The 17,752-nt window shown below is 43.5% G+C and overlaps 1 long non-coding RNA gene and 1 pseudogene across 1 annotated transcript; one reads left to right on the top strand and one right to left on the bottom strand.

The window, feature by feature from the left end:
- Window positions 1-193: 193 nt before the first annotated feature.
- LOC123379067 lies at window positions 194-5,602 on the bottom strand. Its single transcript, XR_006583052.1, has 3 exons — window positions 5,225-5,602; window positions 3,574-3,684; window positions 194-2,377 (listed from the first exon to the last, which is right to left on the bottom strand). It is a non-coding gene; the product is annotated as an uncharacterized LOC123379067 (long non-coding RNA).
- An 11,642-nt stretch (window positions 5,603-17,244) lies between these two features.
- On the top strand, window positions 17,245-17,535 carry LOC109503032 (annotated as a pseudogene).
- Window positions 17,536-17,752: the final 217 nt, after the last annotated feature.

The raw sequence follows: 17,752 nt of genomic DNA, 5'->3' as shown, positions 1-17,752 counted from the left end.
GCAGTTGGTGAGGTAATGGCTATGGCCTCAGCCGATTGGCTGGGGAGGGGTCCTGGGGAAGGGTCCGGCAGGTGAGGGAGGGTTTACTCGAGGGGAGGAGGTGTGGTCAAGGTGAAGGACACAGAACAAGATGGAGTCAAGGGAGGAGGTGTGGTCAAGGTGAAGGACACAGAACAAGATGGAGTCAAGGGGAGGAGGTGTGGCCAAGGTGAAGGACACAGAACAAGATGGAGTCAAGGGGAGGAGGTGTGGTCAAGGTGAAGGACACAGAACAAGATGGAGTCGGCTGGCGTAGGCCCGCCCTTTCATTGGTCCATAGCTGACAGCCAAGGAAAAAATTCTTGAGACGTTTATTTGTGCAAAAAGGTGATTTCATTAAAGTACAGCAACAGGACCCGTGGGCAGAAAGAGCTGCACTAGGGTTGTGAAGAAAGACTGGTTATATACTAGAGTTGGGAGAGGTAAAGCCAGAAGGGAGGCCTCCAGAGGGACTTTGATGTGCTAAAGAGGACTCCTAAGATACCTGAGGCCTTGCTATGGTCAACCTAAGGTTGATTTCCCTCTAATAACGTATTAACAGTATGACAGTAGGGGGTTCCTGGAGAAATGTTGCTTCAAGTATCTGTCAATGGGCTGCAGGTTATAAAGAAATTTACTTTTACCTGCCATTTCCTTCTTGTCTTTGTTCCCCACATCACTATGGAGGGGAGGGTGATATTAGGGGCTCCAGGAAACTGAGTCTGTAGATTTCTGGAGATTAAGCTTCTGATAAGATTGCCTTTTTCTTATCATTTACTAAGATATTTGTAAACTGATGGAGACCCATGTCCTGTATGGCTGTGATCTCTATCAGTTAACCAATTGTTTCCTTTCCTTTCCTTTGTCCTTGGGCAGCCAGGAGTGCCTGAGGAATATCACACACATCCCACATGGGGGAGGGGGTGCTAGCTTGTATTTTATCCTCAGCTTGCCTTATTCTCCCTCATCAGTAGGTATAGTTAAATTTCCTTATAACCTGCGGCCCACTGACAAATACTTGCAAATACAGAGTATAACATTTCTCTAGGAACCGCCCCCCCCCACAGTCCTAATGTTAATACCTTACTAGAAGAAAACCACCTTAGCTTGACAATAGCAGGCCTCAGGTATTTTAGGAGTTGTCGTTAGCACATCAAAGTCCCTCTGGAGACCTCTCTTTTGTCTATAACTCCAAAGTATATAACCAGTCTTTCTTCACAATCCCAGCACAGCTCTTCCTGCCCATGGGTCCTGTCCCCATGCTTTAAAAAAATCACCTTTTTGCACCAAAAATGTCTCAAGAATTTTTTTTTCTTGGCTGTCAGCTTAGGACCCTTACCACCACTCCAAAATCCCATCAAGATGACAACTGTTACTTTCTTACTGTTTACATTTACCTCATGTACATTCTTCTGGCCCTTTATTTTCCACTTTCTGAATTACTTGGTTTTAGATGCATTTCTTGAATAGAGCAAAGAGCTGAATTTTTCTTTTTGAGCCAATATAAATTAAAAAATTTTTTTCCAGGCGAATTTGCTTGCATGTATTCTTACAAAATGGTGACATATTGGTCCTAAGTCAGGCACATTATTTTATGAAATTTTATTACCCCCATTTTTTATTGTGTCTTTGATCTGACAACTCTTCCTCAGTATATTTTCTGGAGCTTCCTCTGACATCACTTAACAGGCTAGAGGTCATCTAGTTACTTCCTCAGGAAGAGCTCATCAAGCCAAAATCACTGCAGTCTTGCAACATAGCAGAGTTATGTTGTCTTTCTAGTTGAAGGATGGCTGTTCTGAATCTATAAATTCCTTGATTCACACTTTGTCCCTATCTTGTAGATAGAATGCCTTCTGACATTCGAAAGTGCTGTGGAGATGTCAGAATTCTTCAAATCAGCATTGTACGTTGAATTCTAGAAAGTCACACTGTTTCCTCAGGTCAGAGTTCCATAGAGCGCTCAGGAGATTCCTAGAGCCTAGAATCAGGAGCTTTTTTCTCAGATTATTTTTATGCTAAGAAATCAGAGGTGTCCTGGTCCCTTATCTTGCTTCTAGGAAAAATGTCTCTGCCAAAGGACCCAGTTCAGTATATGCTTTGGGACTCCACAGTTTCTAGGCTGTTCTATCTCTCAGCTCCTCTATGGTCCCCACTCTACTTGCTCTGCTTGACCATCTTCTGGGGCTCTAAGAGTCTACTCCCTTCTGCAATTTCTGAAGGCTGCCAGTGGTCTGTGCCTGGTAATCAGGATGGTGAAGGAAGAGAGAGGAGGAAACAGTGATGCTGACCACTCCTTGTTCAGAGTTTGCCTCCTCCCTACACCAGGCTCGTGGTTCTTTTTGATAATATAGAGGTTCTAAAATTAAGGAAGAGGAGAAAATGAATATTGGAGGCAACTAAATAGTTTTGATCATGGTATGACTTTCTAGTAAAAACAGTGGGACAACTGGACATTTAGAAGCAGTATTCTGGGTGCGCTGCACTGCATCTGACAGAGTAACACCTGTGACCTTCATCACAAAAAGTGAGGAAACTCATACCTATGATGCCTCCATGAATCCAGACATGAGGACATGCCAGTGTCCTAGGGTAAGGGTAGAAAAGTCGATTTAGCAATCGCCTTAGGAGTTTCTAAGGATGTGGCTTTGAAAGGGGCATGCATTGCATTTTGGGGGTGTTGTGGGACACTTTTGAAGGGGAAAACTACTGATTTGGCCGTATCTATAATTGACAAAAAATATGAAAATGTCCAAAGGTAGAACTTTAAGAAAATTCAGTAAAAGGATTCATCAAGCTGGTGGACACCCTTTGCCATGCCTCTTTTCTTCTTCCTGCCTGAGTCTTAGCCCAGACATCACAGGTGGAGCCCCATCACACTGGTGCTCTAGCAATTTTACAGATAGAAGCCAGAACTAAAGATGGAGGAGGAAGGAGGAAAGGAAAAGGAACCCAGAGCTCTGATGACACCATGGAGCTACCAAACATCTCTGGACTACATCTCTCTAGATGTTCAGCATGTGAAATAAAATTAATCCTTTAGTTTATGTAAGCACTGCGATTTTCAGGTTTCTGTTACTAGAAGCCAAACTAAATTTTTAGCACAGACCTATATACAAACATAAAAACAGAGTACACTACAAATGCAGACATGCCAGAGCTTATACCATACATATGTGCAAGAGACAGATAAATAAAGGAGCTCTCATCACAAAAGCATCTCAAGAAAACCTAAGTAACACTGGGGCAAAAAAGCAGTCTGTTCTCACTCCAGAGAAGTCGCTGTAAGTGGACCTGGGTGTCCAGCTCCTGTTAGACCTTCTATGACCTCAGACTACTTAGAATTCCTCATAAAGTGCTCATGTACATGATTTGTATTGGAATTGTTGACGTGCTGTCTTCCCCACTGGTCTAAAAGCTTCATATTCAATCACAATGCCTGTCTCATAGGAGGTACCCAGTGCATACTTGTTTAACAGATAAATAACAGTGGAATGAAAGAATTTTTATAGTGATTACAGGGTAGCAAGTTATGCAAATTAGATATTAACTTACAAGTTTGTTGATGCTATAGCTACTGATGGTGATGATGATGGTGATGTTGGTAACAGCAGTGACAAAATCTTAGTCAGCCAAACCTGCTCTTACTTCCACAGATGCTGCCACCTGGTGGTGGAGAAGGGCATGTTCATTGAAGGTCATAACTGCAATGACACCCAGTCTTTCTCCTGCCCTCACCTCCGAATCCTTGAATACTATGTCAGTGTTTGTGTATCTCTTCTCTTCATGTCAGACATTTAGACTGTTCCTGATTTTTCCTTAACTACAAATGCTGCCATAGACCGACATCTCATAAGTGTCCTCATGTGCATACACAAGTGTTTGAGTAGTTAAGACATCAAAATTTAAAACTGTTGAGATAGAGAATATGTCATTTTTTTTGTTGGAATAGTTATGGAAAATTTATCTGTGACTATATGACATTCCTGTTAATTAACAACACTCCCACCATGGTCTATACAGATAGCTCTTTCTCAGGCTCGGTGTTTAATATCATAAAACCATTGTTTCTAATATTTGCCAAAATGAAGGGCAAAAATGATATCAAGCTATTTATTTAACTTGTAGTCCTCCAAATACCTAAGAGGTTTGGCATGTCATTTTACACATATATTTGCTACATGATTTTCCTCTTTTGTAAAAGTCTCACCCATACACTTGTCTAGTTTTCTTAGGATAATTTTTATATTAACTTATATGAGTTATTTCTATATTCTGAATTTATTTCTTTGATTACAATGTGTGCTAGAAATATTTTCTTTTAATGTATTGCTGATGTTTCAGCCTTTTAAAAAATAGTTGAAAGCAGAGAAAAATTTTGAATGTAGGTACATTTATTAGCCTTTTACTTAATAGTGTTTTCTTTTGTGTCTTGTTTTTAATAGCCCACATTACTCCAAGGTTGTAAAGGTATTCTTGGATGTTTTATTCCATAAACTTTCAGTTTTGATTTTTCATTTAGGTGTTTAAAGTATCTAAAATCTCTTTTGGTGACTACTAAGGGCTTCCATTTTCAAATACCAACTTTGTCATATATTAACTTCCCGTATATTCGTGGGTCTGCTCTCATGCTATATTTTGTTTCACTGATGCATTGGTCTGGTATTTGTTTTTATGGCACTATCAAACAGTTCTAATTATTAAAAACTCTAAATAATTTTTTTAATCTAGTAAATGAAGTTTTCTTTATTCTGTTTTTCTTCATTCTGTTTTCTTTTTTTTCTTTATTCTTTTTTCTGTTTTTATTCTGTTTTTCAATTCAAACTAAGCATTAAAGTTAGGGGAAAAAATAAAACACATAAGGATTAGAAACAACAAAACACAACTTTCATTACTTTAGATGATCTTATTGTGTATGTAGAAAAATCAAGCAAATACATAGATATACTATTAAGATAGAATTTATTGTCTGTACATAAAATGAATATATAAAAATCCGACAATAAGCAGGGAAACTTTTTTAAAGTTCCTGTTATGTTATTGTTAAAAATATCAAGTATTTTAAAATAAATCTAACCTCAAAATTTGAAGACTTGCAAGATATTTTTTAATAAAATTTGAAAGGCACTGAAGATTTAAGTAAATAGAGAAATATATCGTGGAGAAATTCAGGGAAGATGGTGGAATAGGAGGGCGTTGGGCTTACCTCGTCCTGCTGATCACTTAGATCCAGCCACACCTGCCTAAATAACCCAGAAAGCCGCCAGAAAACTAGCACAACGGACTCTCCAGAGCCAAGCATAGACAAGAGGCCCACAGAAGAGGGTAGGAAGGGCAGAGACGCGGTGCACGCTACACGGACTGGCGGGAGGGAGCCGGGCGGTGGAAGGACAGCCCGCGCAGCAAGGCAGAGCCCCAAGTCTGGCTTGCAAAAGCGGAGGGGCTGGACTGCAGGAGTTCTGGCAGCCACCAGCGGGACTTAACGTCTGGAATGTTAAAGGTGAACAGCTCTGCTCTCGGAGAGCGGGGAGGGTGAGAGGACACGGGGAGGGAGAGTTTTTCAGCACTGGAAGACAGAGCTCAGCTCGGAGGGGGAACAAAGGAGCTGGCAAGCGCTATCTCCCTCTCCCATCCCCCAGCCGAAATCCCAAAGGGAACCAGTTCCTGTCACAGAACATGCTTGCACCACGCAAACACCCAACGCTGTGCTTCTGTGGATCCATCCCTCCGGTGGGTCTGCCTCCCTCCTGGCATTTGTTTGTTTTTTTTACTTAAATAAACTTTAAATTTATTCAGGTCGTGATCTCATGGTTTATGAGTTTGAGTCCTGCATCAAGATCTGCATGGACAATTAAGAGCCTGCTCGGGATTCTCTCTCTCCCTCTCTCTGCCCCTTCCCCCCTCTCAAAATAAATGAATAAAATAAAAAAATAAAATAAAAATAAATTTTATATATTTTCTTTTATCTACAATAGGTTTTGAGTGAATAAATTTATAAGTTAGGTAAGTTTACAAATGACAGTTTTGCCATGTAACTTATATTGACTTCAAACTTCAATGATTTCTGAAGTACCTAATATTTTTTATGCATTATGGAATATTTTCATAACTTCTCTCCAATTGGAAATTGCTTCTGTAACAAATGACTCTTTTCCATAACTGTATTTCTGTTGCTAGACTTAATTTGTACTGGAGAGGAAAGTAACACTGCTTTGCTGGACATCTCTGGGATTAAGTAACCAGTCAAGAGCAAAGAGAGTGAAGCCAGTCTAAGATATATAAGCTCAGGTCCATCTGTTCATACTGACGTTTTCCTGGGAGCTCAGGTAAGATGAAGACTTACTCTGGGATGACTCTCCACTGATCCTTGAGAGCATGGAACCCATGGACATCAAGCAGTACTTCTTCAGAGTCTATGATCCAAATGTACATTTTGGAACCCATCTCACTGCCTTGTTTATTTTATCATTATAAAGCACTTATATTCCACACTACCAGTTTGACCCCCATTTTACTGATAAGGAAACTGAGGCACAAAGAAGTTAGGCAATCTGCTGGAAGTCAGTTGCAGAAACTCACAGAGACTTCTTTCATGTTTGCCCCAGATCCCACTCAGCTCTTGGCCCCATCTTTCATCTCTGCTACTCTTGCCCACCTTCACCTCCCTGTGCCATTATCTGAAACTGGCTCAACCACTACGAACATCAGTTGCAGATCCCTGATGTTCTCATAAGTGTGATTCCATCCCATAGACTCTTTCACATGGTTTAAGAACATTCAGTGACTGAAAACATTCAGTGACTGAAAGAACATTCAGTCAGCAAAATTCAAACTTTTTCTCTAACACTTATCTTCTCATTGAATATAATCCTTAAGAAGTCTTTCCAAGAGATCTGAACAAAGGACTGGGAACAAAGGACAAAGCACTTGTGTTTATGTGAGGGAATCCTGAAGAAGTGGGGACTGGACATTTCCAAGAATCTGCCCCTTTTCTGAGGGGTTCTGGTACTATATTGCCTCCCTGCTCCTTTCCCAGAGTCCTAAATTAGATTTCAGTCTCCTTGCACTCTGACTGCTACTGAGACCCCATGAATATCCCCATGATTACTTCAGATGCTGCTTCCTGGCCCCATGCCTGTAGCTAGAACAGGATATTCCCTGCTAGATCCCTGATTCTATTCTAGGCACAGGGTAAGGCGGAAGCTCTTCCAAGGTCAAGAGAGCATCTTCAGTCCTGAGGCCAAAATATCTGATGAGACTCAAGTGCTATGTGGACATGATGGAAATACAGGAAATAGAAGCATAGCAGAGCACATGAGAAGGGTAGGAGTACTCATAGGAACTCCAGCACCTAGCCAAAACCCTTGGCTTCTCTGGATCTATCTTTCTGGTTTTCAACTTCTCATTGAATGTGTTCTCAGACATGATCCCTGTCTCTCAGATCTTTTAGTTTAATTTAGCAAAGGTTAATTAAACATGTTCATATGATCAGTCCATCATTGCTTAGGAATTCAAAGGTGATAGATAACATGTCCCCTGCCCCTAAGTTGTTCCTAGTTCTGTGGATTTTTGAAAACTATCTTATAACACACATACACAACCTGTGCATGGGTTTGAAGACTGAACAGCTCTGAGTCACTTTCCAGTGAGGTTGTTGGGACACTGGAAATAGCCTTGGTGATGTCATCCATGGTGTCTTCACTGTGTTACAGAAGCATTTGTAGCAGAATAACAGAGGGGTTAGTATGTGGGGGTGTATATGTGGAGGATGTGTAGGGGGTATATGTGCTCAGAAAGGGAAATTAAAAGTCTCTAGTACATCATGTCCAGGGATACTCACAGTTGTACCACAAGCTGGGAACCACTAAGAACATTGTGCTGTTAATACAGTGGACACATCGTCCATGGATTTTGACATCAGTGGTTTATAATTATATATATTTTTTGTGCCCACCCACCACTTCTAGCTAATTGGAGATCTTGTGACAATAGAAATATGGGTGCTATCTACTGACTCTAACAGAGCCATGGGATCAAATATGGGATCAAATATGTTCTTGGTGAGTAGGGCAATGAAACAAAAGAAGGAAAGAAAGAAAGAAAGAAAGAAAGAAAGAAAGAAAGAAAGAAAGAAAGAGAAAAGAAAGAGAAAGGAAAAAGAAGATGACAGAGGAAGTGGCGCCTGGGTGGCTCAGTCTGTTAAGCATCTGACTTTGGCTCATGATCTCACGATTTGTGGGTCTGAGCTCTGCGTCAGGCTCTGTCCTGACAGCTCAGAACCTAGAGCCTGCTTCAAATTATGTGTGTGTTTCTCTCTCTGCTCTTTGCCTAGTTGTGCTCTATGTCTCTCTGTCTCTAAAAAAATAAATAAACATTAAAATTTTTTTTAAAGATGGCAGAGGTGAAGGGGGAAGGGGGAGAGGAGGAAGAAAATAGAGTACATTTCAGAAGTTTCCCTCTAGTCTCTCTTGCCTAGAAAGTTGCCAGATTCCAGGCTCATCTCTCCAAACATCCTGGGCATATATCTACCTCAGAATCCTACTGTGATCTCAAGCTCAAAAATCTGTAAAATGAGCTCTCCACCTTCCTTCTTGATCTCACTCATGATAATTCTGTTACCCCAGCCATCAGACTGGTCACGGATGGCATCATTCCTGATTAACTCACATTCTTCACCTTTCACAGGCAGTGAGTCACTAAGTTTTACATGTACCTTCTACAAAGTCTCTCTTAATATACTCTGCTCTCTCAGGCCCACTGCCACCAACTGATCTTCCTTTCTCCTGCCCTCTTTCAAATGGGTTAAAGGAGAGGGTATGACTAGATATTTCCTAAGAAAGGACAGACACACTGAGACCTGGAGCCCCCAAATTTCTAATCCAATGATTGGCTCCATGGGGATCCCCAGGCTCCAGTGGGGACCCAGCCTCAGTAAAGGATGTGCCCTGATGAACCTTTTCCTCATCCACAGGCACTGGAAAGGCCACTTGGGAGCTCCCATGCAGCCACCTTGGGAAGGATGAGTGAGGAGGTAGGAGAATGCCAGGAATGGCTCTCCCCCTCCCTGCTTGTGTAAGAGCACCCACCTGCACCTCTGAGAGCCACACCACACCTCAGAGCTCAGATATCCCAGGAAAAGTGCCCTTGTCGCAAGCTCTTCCTCTGATCTGACTTCACAGGAAGGAGGTCTTATCTGAAACCAGGGAAGCCTTTCTGTAGCAGGACTCACAAGCCTAAGAAGAAGAGGTGGGAATGAAGGAGCAAGACAAAAGGGGAAAGAATGGGCATTAGAGTGAAGTTCAAACAGAAAGGCACCAGCCTTGGAATGAAACCCTTGAAGCATCCCAGACACTCTTAAACATCTAATGGCTGAGTTTCTGCAAGGAGCTGGGAGTCTAACTGAGGCTGTATAGATCTATGGAGATTTATTTATATATATACACACATTCACATCTATCTGTATTTGCCTAGAGAAGAGATCTTCTGGGGCGCCTGGGTGGCTCAGTCGGTTAAGCATCTGACTTCGGCTCAGGTCATGATCTCACGGTTTGTGAGTTTGAGTCCCATGTCAGGTTCTGTGCTAACAGCTCAGAGCCTGGAACCTGCTTCAGATTCTGTGTCTCCTTCTCTCTCTGCCCCTCCCCAACTTGTGCTCTGTCTCTCTATGTCTCTCAAAAAATAAATAAATGTAAAAAACAATTAAAAAAAAAGAAGGAATCTTCTTAAAGAAGGTACCCTGGGTAGAGTTTTCTTTCATATTCTTGTTTATTTTATCCATATGTTAACCACATAATGTGGTTAAACTTCATAAAAAAAAAAGCTTGATTATTATCTGATGCATCTGAATTAGTCCTGCTGAGATATGCTGCCAGTGAAACTGCTGGCTGTACTGAACACCTCCAAGTGCTCCCAAATGCCCTTCAAACACCTTATCTGTAGCATCTTCCTGCCATAGCTCCAGCTCTGGGTGTGGCATCTGCTTGAGTGGACCTACCTGCAATCCTACCATAGCCACCAGAACTCCTATTTCCGTGGCAGTGCAGTGGTCAGTAGCTGAGGACTCTGGCTGCTGCCACGGGTCCAGGGACTACTGCTAATCTGGGACCTGATGACTTAGAGGAACAGCATTAGATGAACCCAAAGTCAAGAGGCAAGTGACTTGCCTTGCCTGAAGCTTTCCCCCACCCATCCTCCTCAACTTTTCAGGGCTGAGCAGATTGCATTGCTCATGGGGAAGACATCTGTTTATCGCCAAAAGTCTCACCTACTCTGATCTTCCAAAATATATCATTTTCTCTGTACCTTAGAACTGCTCAATCCCTGCTTCCCAGACCCCATTCAGAGGCTACATATGAATATGTGAAATTACAAAACTTCTTTTTCTGGGTATGCCTTGCCTCTTAGGTTCTTACATCTCCACTCACCGTATTCAAGGGTACTTTCCACACCTTCACCACTGCAGAAATGGCTCTGCCATTTTCTAAGTATGGAAGCCAGTTCAAGACCAGAAAAACATGAAAATCTGACTCTACTTCATTCATTAGTGGCCTCTAGGAATTGAGAAGGTAGGGGGAAGGGGAACATTTGGGAACACAAAGTTTTCATTGATATGTGTAACATTTCCCAACCTTCTTGATAAAAACACATGTGTGCCTGCACTCATGTGCACACCACACACACACACACACACACACACACACACACACAAACACACAGACACACATTGATTTCACAGCACCAATTCTTGGGAGACATGGTCCTGGTTAAGCAATGTATCCTTCATCTTTTGATGTGGAGGAGGACCCCAGAAATGCTTGATACAAAAGTGAAGGGTCTGAGCTCAGTGCTACACAAACATGAAACATCTTTACTTTTTCTCAAATGCTGCCTTCTCCCCTGCTAAAATGAATCATCCTTTCCAATCACTGGGAGGCTCATTCCATGCCATTCCATTCACTTGTAAGTATACATTAAACAAAACAAAACAAAACAAAACAAAACAAAACAAAGAGCCCAGCCCAGTCCAATTTAACACAATTTTAAACTTTAAGATCCTCCCCTCCAGGTCTGCATAGGTTTGTCTCTTCCCATATAAATTATGTAAAGGCAGACAAAGGGTTGAGAGTAGGGAGAGGGTGAAATATGCCCTGTTAACTGGTCGTGCCACCAAACAACACCTCGTAGGAGGCATGTGACCTGCTGGGATCTCCCAACAGCATGATGGCATGGGTTCTGTGTTGATCTGTTGCAGGCATCCCTTTGTCCTTAGACAACCCTCCTGAGCAGAGCACAGCTCAATCCTGGCTGCCACCCCCTATGTCCACCTGCCCCATCAAACAGTAAATATATAGGCTGGCCTCAGCTGCCAATTGTCTCTAAACTGTCCAATCCTTTCATCCCAGCACCATAGGAACAGGCAACAGATACAACGTGATAGCCTAAAGAAGGATTAAGATGTTCATCTCTTTCTTGCAGACATCTCTAACCACAGTGAATGGTCCTTTTGGAGCCTCTTTGCGTGGCTGTATGTGGAGAGCATCCTCCTCCCATACCCCATAGGGAGGAGAAGAAAAATGCCACAGACCTTTCTCCCAAGATGATGAGCTTCTATGTGACAGTTTTCCCTTATTCCTAGTCTCCCCTTTATATATGTTAGAATGTTGGGGCGGGAGGGGAGGCAGTGAGGGTGGCAGGGCCAGTCCTACCACTGCACTGTGAGTCCCGTGGGGCTCTGCCTGTACTGGTGTCTGTGGAAGGAGAGGCATTGTGGTTCCTGTTGTTTTCATCTTTGGGGATCTAACCAAGATCTTCATAAAATAGTATCTGTGCCTTCAAAACCCTGTTAGAGCTTGTCAGAATGAATCAGCAGCATATTCAGTAGGAAAGGGCCAGTCCTTATCTACCAAAGGGGCTAATTAGGACCCAGAGAGGAACCCAGGGAAAAGCATGCACAAATTGGAAGTCAAGACAGCATTTCAAGGCTCCCTCATTCCATCTTCTCTATAAATGATCTAACTGCATTTCACAGGATACAGTCGGTCTTGGTGATGGGGTAGACTTGAACTAGGAAGGGATTAACTGATTGACTAAAGAAAAAATGTTTCACATATGATAGTATGTGCAGTCCTTGGTTGGTTGATCAGTTTGTCATTGACCCGTTTTGGTCAAGGTGCACTTCCTGGAATTAAATCTATGATGGCTTGCTCTTTACCTGTAATTCAATATTCCTTTTAATAAAGACAACTTGGTGTCTGGAAGGAGCATAAAAAGTCTGCAACTCTGTCCTGCATTTTCCTATTACACCACGTGGCAGAACCAGATGATGAAATTTTCCAAAGTTTCAATCAGCTAACCCAGGTTCAACCCATAGGACTCCAGAGTGTTAGGACGACTAGGGATGAATGCTCCACTACATGATTTGCACCTGAGTTGCTTTCATGCTGGAGTTGAGGAGTCACTCTTCTGTCAGCCCAGGACATCTGCCTCTCTGTGTCTGACCATCTGCCTCTCTGAGCTCTAAAGTGGGGATTATGACTCCTCTGCACCAGAATGAAGAGATTTAAGGCAACTGTCATAAAAGCATTAATGTAGGGAGCCAATGGCAGGATTTAGAAAGCAACTCAGAAATCCATGTGGTTGCACTTGGGCGGTTCCGTCGGTTAAGTGTCAGACTCTTGGTTTCCATTCTGGTCATGATCTCATGGTCCATGAGATAAAGCCCCAGGTGGGACTCTGTGCTGACAGCAAGGGGCCTGCTTGGGATTCTCTCTCTTCTCTCTGCCCCTCTCCCCCACTCGCTCTTTCACTGTCTCGCAATATAGATAAACATTTTTTAAAAGAAAGAAATCCATTGCATTTCACCAAAGAAGACATCCAGAAGGTTAACAAACACATGAAACTATTCTCAACATCACTCATCATCAGGGAAATACAAATCAAAACTATGATAAGATATCACCTTACACCTGTCAGAATGGGTAAAATTAACAAGTCAGGAAACAACAGATGTTGGCGAGGATGTGGAGAAAGCGGAAGCCTCTTGCGCTGTTGGAGAGAATGCAAACTGGTACAGCCACTCTGGAGAACAGTATGGGGGTTCTTCAAAAAGTTAAAAATAGAACTACCCTATGACCCAGCAATTGCACTACTAGGTATTTATCCAAAGGCTACAAAAATGCTGATTCAGGGGCGCCTGGGTGGCGCAGTCGGTTAAGCGTCCGACTTCAGCCAGGTCACGATCTTGTGGTCCGTGAGTTCGAGCCCCGCGTCGGGCTCTGGGCTGATGGCTCAGAGCCTGGAGCCTGTTTCCGATTCTGTGTCTCCCTCTCTCTCTGCCCCTCCCCCGTTCATGCTCTGTCTCTCTCTGTCCCAAAAATAAATAAACGTTGAAAAAAAAATTAAAAAAAAATGCTGATTCAAAGGGACATATGCACCCCGATGTTTATACCAACAATAGCCAAATTATGGAAAGAGCCCAGAAGTCCACTGACTGATGAATGGGTAAAGAATGTGGAATTATATATATATATACATACACACACACACACACACACACACACACACACACACATATACATACACACATATATGTATATATGTATACATATATACAAATATATATATGCAAAGAAGTATTAGTCATCAAAAATGATGAAATCTTGGGGCACCTGGGTGGCTCAGTCAGTTGAGCATCCAACTTCAGCTCAGGTCATAATGTCACGGTTCATGAGTTTGAGCCCCACATCAAGTTAGCTGCTGTCAGCACAGAGCCTGATTTGGATCCTCTGTCCCTTCTCTCTGCCCCTGCCCTGTTTGTGCTCTCTCTCTCTCTCTCTCTCTCTCTCTCTCTCTCTCTCTCTCTCTCAAAAATAAATAAACATTAAAAATAATGAAATCTTTCCATTTTCACTGACATGGATTGAACTAGAGGGTATTATTCTCAGTGAAGTAAGTCAGTCAGAGAAAAAAATACCATATGATTTCACTCATATGTGCAATTTTAGAAATAAAGCAAATGAACATAGGGGAAGGGAAGGAAAAATAACATAAAAACATAGAGGGAGGCAAACCATAAGAGACTTTTAACTATCAAGAACAAATTGAGGGTTCATGGAGGGGAGTTGGGTCGGGGGGGAGGCTAAATGGGTCTTGGACATTAAGGAGGGTACTTGTGATGAGCACTGAGTGTTATATGTACGTGATGAATCACTAAATTCTACTCCTGAAACCAATACTTGCTATATGTCAACTAACTTGAATTTATACTTGATCTTAGCCAAAGAAGTGATCAACTAACTTGAATTTAAATAAAATCTTGGAAGAAAAGAAAAGAAAAAAAATCCATTGCATTTCATAAGAACTCCACCTAGTGTCTCTAAGATGTTTTAGCTCTTGACCAATTCCTGTGATTTGTATCACACCCTGATTCTTGCCTGGCAAGGACACAAGATCACCTAAGTTTGGACCAAAAATGCTTGTTCCTAAAAAACACAGGTGATGAAAAAAAGTCAATGTCAACTCCTGGAGTTCTCTGAGCTCTAGATTAAGTTGACCCCTTTTCCCCAAAAAAGAGCTGAATTTTCCCTTTAGGAACATTCATCACTGTTGTGTTTGATGCCTGTCCTATTGGTTAGCTACCAAGCTCTCTGAGGGCAGAGGCTGTATCTCTCTCTTTCACTGGTGGATCTTTGATGCTGAGTGTAGTGACTGGCCTACAGCTGATGCCCAACAAGTGGTTTTTCAATAAAGAAGCATGGGGATGAATGAGTGAGAAAGAATTCCAGAACAGAAAGCAGGTGATGGCTCAGGTCAAATCTCAGTCTTGTGTAATGGAAGACAGGGAAACAGAACTGGGCTGGCAGAAGGCCCAGGGTTCCCTAATGGTACCCTTTTCCTCAGGCTGCCCTCCTCCCTCTGCCATATTCTCATGTCCAGCTCCACTGGGAAAGTGAGGGTGGTGGTACAAATAGAGCTAAGTTTCCTTCCACTCCCTCCTCTCCTGAGCCACATCACTTAGTCTGGCATTCCACAAGGGCTTATTTTCATCCTTTGTAATTGTCTCTTTTCATGATAGTATCTCCATGGGAGGATGGAATGAGTGGGTGTGAGCTCTTAATAATATAAAGGTAGTGTTGCTTCCAACCTAGCTCTGAGGGTAAATCAGGACCTAGTACCCTGGGGACCCCATTCTGCAGGCAGGAGTGTGTTCCTCAAAACGTGCTTGCTTGCCCCAGCCTCTCACCAGCTCCCCATCTGAATCCCAATTCCCTGTTTTCAATTCCACAGAATATTTGAATGAACGCATAGTATGGCAATTGTTCAAAAGAGAGCAAGAGGCAAACGGGAAGAAGGAACTAACATCCTCTTAGTTGTATTTTGTGCCAAAGGAGAAGTATGTTATTCTACGGTCTTCCATTTACTCTGACCAAAATAATGTTATGTTTAAGATCACAGTATAATTTAAGCTCATGATTATTAGAAATTTAACACCATCTTAATTGTGATGATTTTCTTTGAAAACGTCTAGTATAATAAATAGTTCTTTTTGATTCATGACAGTGGTTTTCCTTGGGAAGCTATAACATATTTTATTATATTATTACAGAAAGATTCAATATGAAGTTATCACAAATATTAATTTAATTTAAACCAAATGGAAAATAAAATTCAGTTTACATGAATTCACCATATACAAACCTCAAGGATTACCAAAGCTATTCATTAAGTAAAATGCATACAGCTCCATCGACCTCATCATTATCAACTAATTTAACAAAATCTTCATCGATTACCAATATAACACGTAGAATTAGATTCAGCCTCACACATCCCACAGATAGCTGCAAACAGATGTCCTTTGTGTTTTCCATTAATTGTGATTTCCGTTAGCCCCACAGATGAAGGTCACATTTTTACATCATCTTGCTCCTGCAAGGAGACTTACCCTGCACTGCTTCTCTTCCACTCTCCCCCACCCCCACATCCCCCCTCTCCCCCACTGCATTCCAGATGCCACAGGTTCTCTTAAAGTCTCTGTGTCAAAAGCCATGGTCCCAGCTCCATTCTTCCACTTCTTACCAACTTGCTCCCCAAGATCCAGTAAGTTCAGCTTAATTAACACCCCTAAAAGTTCACCCTCTGAGGGACTCTACAGAGCAGTGGGGGATTGACCCCCAAAGTGGCCCTGGGCCTGATGCCTTTGCACACACCTGTGCTATGTCAGTGAGAACATAAGCTCTACATAATTGTCCAGTGGTCCATTCTGTCTTTCTGAGACACTGAGCTAGCCAAGGGCAGCTCTGTTTGTCTCCATATTACCAGTGCCCACAAGGATATATCCTGAGGGCAGGCCATGTGAGCCGAATGTATAAATAAAAGCAGAATGGCAGCTAGTGGGACTAAGCCAAGGGTAACTGGACTGTTACCGAGATTTCCTGCTTCCTTTTTGTCATTCCTCAAAATCCGTGGAAAATGTGGAAAGCTTAGTCCTGGGTTCAGAAGAAGGACACATACACTTGTGCCGCTGGTCATAACGCTCAGCATAGGAGGGCTCAAGTCCTGGGCTCCTTGGTCCACAACTGCCTGAGGCGGAGCCTTCTTCTGTTTCCACAGAATCAGTAAATGTCCAGCTGGGGGCAGCCTGAGCTGATGGGGTTGAGCAGATGTGTCTGTGCTTCAGCAAAGAGAGGGGAGCCGGAAGACAGGATGGAGGTGGGCGAAGAGACCCACGGCGGGCAGCTGATGGGAACCGGGCTTATGAGAAGGAAGCGTCCACAAACCCTGAGAGGGGCTCTGTGACTCATTTGACCTCAGGGCCTCTCCTTCCTTGTCTTTCCAGACGCTTCCTCCCCGCCTGCTCACCCCTGGGTGGTTTACACCCTCAGACAGGTGCAGAGAGGACGGGCAGTGTTGCAGTGCGCACCGAATGCCCACAGGGGGGCGCTGTTCACTGAGTCTGCGGGACAGGCCCTTTTTGGGGGCGTCGTGGGGGAGAGAGGATGTGCAGGTCGGGGAGACTCCTGCACAGAGCATGGGGCAGGACAGCATACCCCAGCCCCCCGCGCTACTCCAGAGAGTTTCCGGTGCCCGCCTGCTCTCGGCTTGGGGAATAGTGGACCAGAGAAGAAGGATCCACAGATGAACGAGGAAACAAGGCCCGAAGCCTCTGCACTGACACACACTTGGTTTGGGTTGTGGTTTGCTCAGGCTCCCTGCCCTCCCGCCGCAATGTCCTGCGGGCAGAGCCAGCAGCAGTGCCGGCCCCCTCCCAAGTGCCCCCCGAAAAGCCCAGCACAGTGCTCGCCCCCAGCCCCCGCCAACTGTGCTCCAGTCTCCGAGGGCGGCTGTGGCCAGCAGCTCCAGAGGTGGCTGCTGCCTGGGTCACCGCAAGCGCCACGGATCCCGCGGATGCCGGCGCCACAGCTCCGACTCCTGTGACTCCTGTGGCGGTGGGCTGCAGTCCGGGGGTTCCGGGTGTGGCCATGGCTCTGGGGGCGGCTGCTGACCCTGGTCATGAGATTAAGTAAAAGCATTTGGGGGGAAAAAATTCCAAAATGACTGAAAGCCACCTGAGGGGGTGCATCTTCTTCCTGTCCCCTCTCTCTGGCTGAGATACTCCTTGGATTTCAGAGTATTCCCCCAGAGGGTGTATCTCCAGACCTCCAGAGGGAGGTCTCCAGGAGGTCAAAGCTTCCCCTCTCCTTTATGTCCCTGTGAAAAAACAAAGCTTCTCATT

The sequence above is a fragment of the Felis catus genome, chromosome C1 (assembly GCF_018350175.1).
Source record: "Felis catus isolate Fca126 chromosome C1, F.catus_Fca126_mat1.0, whole genome shotgun sequence".
Classification (NCBI taxonomy): Eukaryota; Metazoa; Chordata; class Mammalia; order Carnivora; family Felidae; genus Felis; species Felis catus.
Note: the sequence above shows the minus strand (reverse complement) of the source record. Positions and strands in the feature narration are given on the sequence as shown.